Source organism: Phyllobates terribilis, unplaced genomic scaffold (assembly GCF_046119375.1).
Source record: "Phyllobates terribilis strain yellow unplaced genomic scaffold, ASM4611937v1 Scaffold_11__3_contigs__length_659146591, whole genome shotgun sequence".
Lineage (NCBI taxonomy): Eukaryota > Metazoa > Chordata > Amphibia > Anura > Dendrobatidae > Phyllobates > Phyllobates terribilis.
Window position 1 is genome coordinate 486,493,917 of NW_027362771.1, and position 11,801 is coordinate 486,505,717.

Below are 11,801 nucleotides of genomic sequence, written 5' to 3' on the forward strand. Positions count from 1 at the left end.
TTTTATATTTTGTCAGATATTTATGTTTCACTACTTCCATGCTCTTCACCTTCTTTTTTACTTCTCCCACACTTTCTCCTTCATCATCCTCAGCATCTTTTTCATCCACTTCTTCTTCACCTTCTTCTTCTTCACCTTCTTCGTATTATTCTTTTTTTTACATTCTTCATATTCTACTTCTTCATCTTCTTCATATTCTTCTTCTTCATCATATTCTTATTTGTGACAGGCATTCCTGTAGTTGTTATCTATAAAAGGTTGGACATTACACCTTTCGTTCTGCCCGTCACAAAAGATTTACAACAGGATTTGTCCGCGTTCAGTTTGGCCTGCAGCAGCAGGTCTTTTCCAGGGGCACCACGAGGAGGAACGGACTCACCCCCATACACTGCTTAGTCATCTTCTGCTTATAATTTAGATATTATCTTTTGCTCTGATTTTTAGTCTTATGCTTAATGTTCTTCCGCTTTTTGTTCTGCAGCTTCTTGTATTTCTGCTTCTTGGTTTTCTGTCTCTTGTTCTTCTGTATCTTGGTGCTTGTCTTCTCTTCTTTGTCTTCTTGGTCAACTTCTTCAGGGTCATCTTCTTGGTCTTCTTCGGGGTGGTCTTCAGGGTCGTCGTCTTCGGGGGTCCTCGTCTTCGGGGTCCTCGTCTTCTTCGGGTTGGTCTTCTGGGTCCTCGTCTTCGGGGTCCTCGTCTTCTTCGGGGTGGTCTTCAGGGTCCTCGTCTTCTTCGGGGTGGTCTTCAGGGTCCTCGTCTTCTTTGGGGTGGTCTTCAGGGTCCTCGTCTTCAGGGTCATTGTCTTCGGGGTCCTCGTCTTCTTAGGGTTGGTCTTCAGGGTCCTCGTCTTCAGGGTCCTCGTCAGGGAGATCCAGAGTGATTACCAAGAACCATTTCAAAAAGCTTGAACTTGGAAATGTAGCAGAAGGTACAAGAAAGCTGAGGAACTACCGAGGACCAGCTGACGGTACTGGAACCCGGATGGGTAGCAGAAGGTACAAGAGCCAATGGAACTACCGAGGACCAGCTGATGTTACTGGAACTCGGTTACTAAGCAGGAGGTACCTGTGCCAGAAAGCACTACCAAGGACCAGCAGACGTTGGTGGAACTTGGATACCGAGAAGGAGGCACCTAATCCAAAGGCACTGCCGAGAACCAGCTGACGGTACTGGAACCCGGATGGGTAGCAGAAGGTACCCATGTAAAAAAAAGTTCAAGGCCGCGAGCCGGCCGCAGTTACCAAAACCCACAGTCCTACAGGGGGTGCTTGTCCTATTGGCACTATGGAACCAGCCTTCATTGCCAGATCCCGCAGCCCACATAGGAGTCACCTAAACTGCAGGCACCATAGAGTCGGCTAACCCGACCGCAACACGACAGGACAACGCATTGGAGGCAAAGTGACGTTGACACTACCCGGAAACAGCTGGCGTGCTGGAACCAGGCTGGGCAGGAGGGAGTACCCGTGCCAAAGACACTGCCGAGAACCAGCTGACGGTACTGGAACCCGGATGGGTAGCAGAAGATACAAGAGCAAATGGAACTACCGAGGACCAGCTGACGGTACTGGAACCCGGATGGGTAGCAGAAGGTACAAGAGCCAATGGAACTACCGAGGACCAGCTGATGTTACTGGAACTCGGTTACTAAGCAGGAGGTACCTGTGCCAGAAAGCACTACCAAGGACCAGCAGACGTTGGTGGAACTTGGATACCGAGAAGGAGGCACCTAATCCAAAGGCACTGCCGAGAACCAGCTGACGGTACTGGAACCCGGATGGGTAGCAGAAGGTACCCATGTAAAAAAAAGTTCAAGGCCGCGAGCCGGCCGCAGTTACCAAAACCCACAGTCCTACAGGGGGTGCTTGTCCTATTGGCACTATGGAACCAGCCTTCATTGCCAGATCCCGCAGCCCACATAGGAGTCACCTAAACTGCAGGCACCATAGAGTCGGCTAACCCGACCGCAACACGACAGGACAACGCATTGGAGGCAAAGTGACGTTGACACTACCCGGAAACAGCTGGCGTGCTGGAACCAGGCTGGGCAGGAGGGAGTACCCGTGCCAAAGACACTGCCGAGAACCAGCTGACGGTACTGGAACCCGGATGGGTAGCAGAAGATACAAGAGCAAATGGAACTACCGAGGACCAGCTGACGGTACTGGAACCCGGATGGGTAGCAGAAGGTACAAGAGCCAATGGAACTACCGAGGACCAGCTGATGTTACTGGAACTCGGTTACTAAGCAGGAGGTACCTGTGCCAGAAAGCACTACCAAGGACCAGCAGACGTTGGTGGAACTTGAATACCGAGAAGGAGGCACCTAATCCAAAGGCACTGCCGAGAACCAGCTGACGGTACTGGAACCCGGATGGGTAGCAGAAGGTACCCATGTAAAAAAAAGTTCAAGGCCGCGAGCCGGCCGCAGTTACCAAAACCCACAGTCCTACAGGGTGTGCTTGTCCTATTGGCACTATGGAACCAGCCTTCATTGCCAGATCCCGCAGCCCACATAGGAGTCACCTAAACTGCAGGCACCATAGAGTCGGCTAACCCGACCGCAACACGACAGGACAACGCATTGGAGGCAAAGTGACGTTGACACTACCCGGAAACAGCTGGCGTGCTGGAACCAGGCTGGGCAGGAGGGAGTACCCGTGCCAAAGACACTGCCGAGAACCAGCTGACGGTACTGGAACCCGGATGGGTAGCAGAAGATACAAGAGCAAATGGAACTACCGAGGACCAGCTGACGGTACTGGAACCCGGATGGGTAGCAGAAGGTACAAGAGCCAATGGAACTACCGAGGACCAGCTGATGTTACTGGAACTCGGTTACTAAGCAGGAGGTACCTGTGCCAAAAAGCACTACCAAGGACCAGCAGACGTTGGTGGAACTTGGATACCGAGAAGGAGGCACCTAATCCAAAGGCACTGCCGAGAACCAGCTGACGGTACTGGAACCCGGATGGGTAGCAGAAGGTACCCATGTAAAAAAAAGTTCAAGGCCGCGAGCCGGCCGCAGTTACCAAAACCCACAGTCCTACAGGGGGTGCTTGTCCTATTGGCACTATGGAACCAGCCTTCATTGCCAGATCCCGCAGCCCACATAGGAGTCACCTAAACTGCAGGCACCATAGAGTCGGCTAACCCGACCGCAACACGACAGGACAACGCATTGGAGGCAAAGTGACGTTGACACTACCCGGAAACAGCTGGCGTGCTGGAACCAGGCTGGGCAGGAGGGAGTACCCGTGCCAAAGACACTGCCGAGAACCAGCTGACGGTACTGGAACCCGGATGGGTAGCAGAAGATACAAGAGCAAATGGAACTACCGAGGACCAGCTGACGGTACTGGAACCCGGATGGGTAGCAGAAGATACAAGAGCCAATGGAACTGCCGAGAACCAGCTGGCGGTGCTGGAGCCCAGGGTAAATACTAAAAACAGAGGAGCCAGAGGTGTATTTGGAGGAGGTTTTAAATCCGTAGTACAGTGGATGTGGACAAAGCAGGAGAATTTGCCGGACACACAGCTGGGGATCAGCTGACGTTACTGAACCCCAATAACACTGGAGCAAGCGTTGACTGTGCAGACGGCACTTCTGAGCAGCAACTAGCGGTATTGGAGCCCAGGGTAAATACTAAAAACGGAGGAGCCAGAGGTGTAATTGGAGCAAGTTTTAAATAAGTAGCACAGTGAATATGGACAGAGCAGGAGAAATTGCCGTGAACACAGCAGAGGAACAGCTGACGTTACCGAACCCCAATAACACGGCAGCAAGTGTTGACTGTGCAGACAGCACTTCCGAGCGCCAACTGGCGGTGCTGGAGCCCAGGGATAAGAATAAAAATAGAGAGGAGCCAGAGGTGTAATTGGAGCAAGTTTTAAATAAGTAGCACAGTGAATATGGACAGAGCAGGAGAAATTGCCGTGAACACAGCAGGGGAACAGCTGACGTTACCGAACCCCAATAACACGGCAGCAAGTGTTGACTGTGCAGATGGCACTTCCGTGCGCCAACTGGCGGTGTTGGAGCTCAGGGATAATACTGAAAACAGAGGAGCCAGAGGTGTAATTGGAGCAACTTTAAAATCTGTAGTAGTGAGAATGTGGACAGAGCAGGAGAAATTGCCGTCCGCACAGCAGGGGAACAGCTGACGTTACTGAACCCCAATAACATGGTAGCAAGTGTTGACTGTGCAGACGGCACTTCCGAGCGCCAACTGGCGGTGTTGGAGCTCAGGGATAATACTGAAAACAGGAGCCAGAGGTGTATTTGGAGGAGGTTTTAAATCAGTAGTACAGTGGATGTGGACAGAGCAGGAGAAATTGCCGTCCGCACAGCAGGGGAACAGCTGACGTTACTGAACCCCAATAACACGGCAGCAAGTGTTGACTGTGCAGACGGCACTTCCGAGCGCCAACTGGCGGTGTTGGAGCTCAGGGATAATACTGAAAACAGAGGAGCCAGAGGTGTAATTGGAGCAACTTTAAAATCTGTAGTAGTGAGAATGTGGACAGAGCAGAAGAAATTGCCGTCCGCACAGCAGGGGAACAGCTGACGTTACTGAACCCCAATAACATGGTAGCATGTGTTGACTGTGCAGACGGCACTTCCGAGCGCCAACTGGCGGTGCTGGAGCCCAGGGATAAGAATGAAAACAGAGGAGCCAGAGGTGTAATTGGAGCAACTTTAAAATGTGTAGTACAGTGGATGTGGACAAAGCAGGAGAAATTGCCGTCCGTACAGCAGGGGAACAGCTGACGTTACCGAACCCCAATAACACGGCAGCAAGTGTTGACTGTGCAGACAGCACTTCCGAGCGCCAACTGGCGGTGCTGGAGCCCAGGGATAAGAATAAAAATAGAGAGGAGCCAGAGGTGTAATTGGAGCAAGTTTTAAATAAGTAGCACAGTGAATATGGACAGAGCAGGAGAAATTGCCGTGAACACAGCAGGGGAACAGCTGACGTTACCGAACCCCAATAACACCGCAGCAAGTGTTGACTGTGCAGACGGCACTTCCGAGCGCCAACTGGCGGTGTTGGAGCCCAGGGATAAGAATGAAAACAGAGGAGCCAGAGGTGTAATTGGAGCAACTTTAAAATGTGTAGTACAGTGGATGTGGACAAAGCAGGAGAAATTGCCGTCCGCACAGCAGGGAACAGCTGACGTTACTGAACCCCAATAACACGGCAGCAAGTGTTGACTGTGCAGATGGCACTTCCGTGCGCCAACTGGCGGTGTTGGAGCTCAGGGATAATACTGAAAACAGAGGAGCCAGAGGTGTAATTGGAGCAACTTTAAAATCTGTAGTAGTGAGAATGTGGACAGAGCAGGAGAAATTGCCGTCCGCACAGCAGGGGAACAGCTGACGTTACTGAACCCCAATAACATGGTAGCAAGTGTTGACTGTGCAGACGGCACTTCCGAGCGCCAACTGGCGGTGTTGGAGCTCAGGGATAATACTGAAAACAGAGGAGCCAGAGGTGTATTTGGAGGAGGTTTTAAATCAGTAGTACAGTGGATGTGGACAGAGCAGGAGAAATTGCCGTCCGCACAGCAGGGGAACAGCTGACGTTACTGAACCCCAATAACACGGCAGCAAGTGTTGACTGTGCAGACGGCACTTCCGAGCGCCAACTGGCGGTGTTGGAGCTCAGGGATTACAGTTCAGGTGGTAGAAACATGAACAGAACAGGAGACCTGGATACTGTTGCCAACCAATTATTTATTCTGGAAGAGGACTGGCAAATTCATGAGAGATCCACGCCTTGTTCATTTTGAGAAAAGTAAGCCGGTCAACGTTATCGGAGGATAGTCGCATGCGACGGTCTGTTAGTACACCACCTGCGGCACTAAAGACGCGTTCCGATAATACACTAGCAGCAGGGCAAGCTAGCACCTCCAGTGCATACTGACTAAGCTCTGGCCATGTATCCAGCTTACAGACCCAAAACTTGAAGGGAGAAGAGCCGTCTGGGAGTACACTAAGAGGGCAAGACATGTAGTCTGTCACCATCTGACGGAAACGTTGCCTCCTGCTGACTGGAGCCGTCTGTGATGGTGTAGACATTTGTGGCGGCGGGGACACAAAACTTTGCCACATTTCGGCCATACTGGTCTTGCCTTGTGCTGAGGCGCTGCTTCTGCTCCCTCTTTGTGCAGAGCTTCCTCCACTGCCTCGACGCACTGAGCTGCTTTGTAAAGCACTAGCAGCACTGCTCTCGGTTGGAATGGAGAACATGATGGAATGCACCAGTGCGTCTTGGTACTCCCGCATTTTACGCTCCCGGTTCAACGGTGTTATGAGGCTTTGTAAGTTGTCCCGGTAGCGAGGATCTAGGAGGGTGGACACCCAATAATCAGCCGTGTTGAGAATGTGGGCGATGCGGCGGTCGTTTCTCAGGCACTGCAGCATGAAATCAACCATGTGCTGCAGACTGCCAACTGGCCAAGAAACGCTGTCCCCTGCTTGAGGCGTGATCTCTGCCTGCTCTGCATCACCCCACCCTCGCTCTAGATACTGACTACTAGAGCATTGTGTACCTCCCTCCTCTGGACAGATGTCTTCCTCATCCATTGACTCCTCCTCATCCTCCTCACAAAGTGTCCCCTGCCTAGGCCTTTGTGAGGAACCACGTTGCGCAGACTGTAGAGAAGCAGATGGCATTTGTGACTCCTCATCCTCCACCTCTTCCAAAACCTCGTCCCTTAGTGCTTGCAGTGTTTTTTCAAGCAGGCAGATAAGGGGGATAGTCATGCTGACTAGTGCATCATCTGCACTCGCCATCCGCGTGGAATAATCGAAGGCACGCAAAACGTGGCAAATGTCCTTCATAGAGGCCCACTCAGTGGTGGTGAAGTGTGAACGGCGCGCACTGCGACTTGTTTGCGCCTGCTGCAGCTGGTACTCCATTACTGCTGCCTGCTGCTCACACAACCTCTCCAACATATGTAACGTTGAATTCCACCTGGTGGGTAGGTCACATATGATGCGATGTTCCGGAAGACATAATCGGCTCTGCAGAGCTGCAATGCGTGATCTTGCATTGCTGGAACGCCGCAAGTGAGCGCACTCTATGCGGACCTTGTGAAGCAGTGCATCAAGATCCGGATAGTCCCTCAAAAAACTCTGCACGACCAAGTTGAGCACATGTGCCAGACATGGGATGTGAGTGAGGTTGCCTAGGCCCAGAGCTGCCACCAGATTTCGGCCATTGTCACACACTACCATGCCTGGCTGGAGATTCGCTGGCACAAACCACACGTCACTATGCTGCTTGATGGCATTCCAGAGCTCCTGCGCTGTGTGGCTTCGATTCCCCAAAGAAATTAATTTTAATACGGCCTGTTGACGTTTGGCCACGGCTGTGCTCATATCGGTCATCATAACAGGTAACCGTTCACGGGTCGATGTGGAGGTAGACCGTGACGGCTCCTGCAGCGCTGATTCAGAGGAACTGGAGTATGAGGAGGAGTCAATGTGTACAGACTGGATTCCTGCAATCCTTGGAGTTTGCAGAACACGTACAGCACCACTCTCAAGATCTGTACCCGGCTCCACAACATTTACCCAATGGGCAGTGAGGGAAAGGTATCGTCCCTGTCCATGCTTACTGGTCCACGCATCAGTGGTCAGGTGGACCTTGCTACTGACGGCGTTTTGTAGCGCATGTTTAATTTTTCCCTCCACATGATGTTGCAGGGCAGGGACGGCTTGCCTGCTGAAATAAAAGCGGCTGGGCACGTTGTATTGTGGGACTGCCAATGCCATAAAGTTACGGAATGTGTCAGTCTCCACCAGCCTGAATGATAGCATTTCAAGGGCCAGTAGTTTAGCAATGCCAGCATTCAGAGCCTGTGCTCGGGGGTGGTTTGCCGAGTATGGGCGCCTTTTCTCCCATGCCTGTGCTAACGATGGCTGTAGACTGGCCTGGGAGTGTGAGGATGACTGGGAAAGTGGTGCTGTGGGTGGAATTACACTGTGTCTCTGTACAACAGTGCCAGAGATTCTTCCATGGCGATCCTGTGAGGAAGCCGAACCAGCTGTGTGTGAGCTGGAGGAAGAGGCTACAACACGAGCTGAAGAGGTGGTAGGTGGCGCTGTAGGTTGGCCTAGGTCTTCAGTGTGTTTGTGTAACTCCACCACGTGCTTGGTCCGCACATGTTTCCACATATTTGTGGTATTGAGGTTGCTGACACTTTTCCCTCTTTTCACCTTCTGATTACACAGCTTGCATTTGACAAAGCAAATGTCATCTGCAACTGTGTCAAAAAAGGACCAGGCACTGCAAGTCTTGGGAGCGCCCGCTTTGGATTTTGGAAGAGCCATGCTCCTAATGGGTGCCGAAGTGGAGGTTACAGGCAACCAAGTCTGCCCCCTCCCTCTCCCTCCTTTTTGGGCCATTCGGGGAATCTCTTCCTGTCCCTCACGCCATGATGGGTCAAGGACCTCATCATCTACACCACCCTCTTCAAACAACTGCTTCTCCTGGGTAGTCTCGACAGCACAGTACGCACCAGAAAGTGGCACCTGAGTCTCATCATCAGATGCGTACTGAGGTGTGCTGCTGACCATAGGCACTGGCCCACCCGCCTCTTCAGATTCAGAGAGACAAAACGGTTGCGCATCACTGCATACTACCTCTTCTTCAAATTCTCGAATTCTGCTTGGCTGGCCCCCTCTTTCCAAGCCAAGAGATTCAGAGAACAGAAGTAGAGATGGCTCCTGTCCAGGGCTCTCTGACTACCTGGGCAATTTGGCAGGTGGTGAAGAGACAGATGGGTGCTCTTCAGTGCTCAGGACCTGAGAGGATCTGGAACTAATTGAAGTCGATGCGTTAGCTGCCATCCATCCGACAACGGCTTCAATTTGGTCCTCGCGCAGCAGTGGGGTACGGCTAGCTCCTACAAAGCTGCGCATAAAGGACTGTTCCCTGGTAAAACTGGGGGATGCTGAGTCACTGGTGCCCGCAGCAGGCACAGAATCCCCACGTCCTCTCCCTGCAGGCACAGAATCCTCACGTCCTCTCCCTGCAGAAACTCCACGCCCACGCCCACGCCCACGACCACATGCCTTACTCCCTGCCTTCTTCATCTTGGTAGACTGATAAAGATAGGCAGAAAAGTACTAAGGGCTTAGTGTGCTTATTCCTGAACAGCTGCTAACAGGTATAAGAAACACTAATTTTATAAAGTGTGGACTAGACTTTAATATGAGCTAATGTGGCCTACACAACTGTAAAGTGGAGTGTTTGGTGAACTTTATTTAGGTTTTTTTTTGTCACAAAAAGACACTGGATGTGCCTAAAGATGTAATAACGATAGTATCACAAACTTTTTGTAGCTATTACAATGTAGGAAGGTAACCTACAATGCAATAGATGAGGCTGCAAAAAATAGGCTAATACTAATCTGGCTGGGGCTGCAGGGCCCAAGGCTGCAGAAAGGCTCCTCTATCTACTCCTATATAGTGTGTTTGGAATCAGTTTAGCTGAATACGGATGGAACCACCACACTAATAGGAGATATCAGGAAAAATTATGAATTGGCAATAAAGGACAATGTATGAGGCAGTGACACACACTGAGTGCACTACAACCAGACGGGGTTGAAGCACACACTACAGGGTGAGCTGCACTCACACACCAGACCTTGCAGACAGCGGTGAACAGTACAGATGCAGAGCACTGTGCACTAGCGCTGCAAGACGGAAAAAAATTTCTCTATCTACTCCTATAGTGTGTTTGGAACCAATTTAGCTGAATACAGATGGAACCACCACACTAATAGGAGATATCAGGAAAAATTATGAATTGGCAAAAAACGACAATGTATGAGGCAGTGACACACACTGAGTGCACTACAACCAGACGGGGTTGAAGCACACACTACAGGGTGAGCTGCACTCACACACCAGACCTTGCAGACAGCGGTGAACAGTACAGATGCAGAGCACTGTGCACTAGTGCTGCAAGACGGAAAAAAATGTCTCTATCTACTCCTATATAGTGTGTTTGGAACCAATTTAGCTGAATACAGATGGAACCACCACACTAATAGGAGATATCAGGAAAAATTATGAATTGGCAAAAAAGGACAATGTATGAGGCAGTGACACACACTGAGTGCACTACAACCAGACTTGGCTGAAGCACACACTACAGGGTGAGCTGCACTCACACACACAGACCTTGCAGACAGCGGTGAACAGCACAGGGAACTGTGCACTAGCACTGCAAGGCACAGTGATTTAGAAAGTAGCTTGGGTAAAGCAGTATAGAGCAAATAGGTAGCTAAAACTGTCCCTCAGAACAACAGCGTCCTATCCCTAACTGAATTCACAGCAGAGTGAGCTCAAAATGGCGGCGGTGGCTTTTATAGTGCATCATGACATCATTTCAGCAGCCAATCACAGCCATGCCATTAGTTAAGATGCCTACATGCCTAACAGGATGTGCCCACACTTCTTAGGATCCTCATTGGCTGAATAAAATGAAAATGTCTCATTGCATTATGGGAACTTCCGATTCCGGTATACGATATTGCAAAAGTATCGGAATTAAGTATCGGAATTCCGATACCGCGAATATCGGCCGATACCCGATATTTCAGTATCGGAATGCTCAACACTACTCCTATCCCATAAACTCATATCTCCACTAACTCATAAACCACCATTAATATCCTACTAATATTATAAATGTGAAAGTTTGTGAGTATGTATGTTTGTTACTCTTTCACGAAAAAACTACTGGACGGATTTGCATGAAACTTTACAGTAATATAGATTATACATCGGAATAACATATAGGCTACAATTTGTAATGATTTTATGTAATTTTGGTCGTAATATAACGATACATGTCAATTAAGTCGGAAAAAAATCTGGCCTCTGAGAGCTATCTTGGCGTACGCTGCCTAAACCGTTGGAGTTACACAAAGATGATGTACCGTAGAATTGTTTGTCTTGAATAGTTCTAAATAAAAGTCCACGACAGCATATATCTACCTTTTATGTGGAAGCCACTATGACCAAAATTGTGAACCATAAATTTAATTAAATTAGATGCTATTTACAATTTTACAATGCACATTTTAGTATATTTATCAAACTTTTTAGTATATTTATCAAACTCTTATATACACACATACACAGGTGATATTTAAATGGCTGATTTACAGCAGTCAGAAGAGATTGATAATACAATAATTTGCCCATAGTGGATCATTGTATAGTGAGGTCACAGTTGCCGCCTGTCCACAGTCAGAATACAGGGGTGATCATATACCATGGCCAGGTACAAGTGTGGCACAGGGGGTTCACACACGACCCCCAGGGACTGACATTTCCTAGAAACTTTGGCAGCTGTCAGTCATGAGCTCACCCTGATACATTACACTCTGGAAACAGCTGAAGGGAGAAGGATAATTTATGACATTTTCTCAGACTTAAAAAAAAAAAAAAAAAATAGCCCAGAAAACAGCCCATATGTCAGGAACAGGTTACTAGGGAACTACACGTCCCAGCACGGCCTGCCCACGCCTACAGCCCGGGGGGAGTGTGAGGCTTCCTCCTGCAGGTTGCCCGGGGGCACCGGGCCGTCATTGTCCTCACAGAGGGGGTCCCCGCCGCCATTGTCCCTCCACATAACACCGTATAATAAAACATGCGCTCACCTGCGCCAGCTTCTGCAGCCGGGAAAGTTCCGAGCGCCTCACCTGGGCGGAGGGGAAGTGACTCACACACGGGGAGGGGCAGTAACCTGAGCGCGGCTCCATGGAGGATGCAC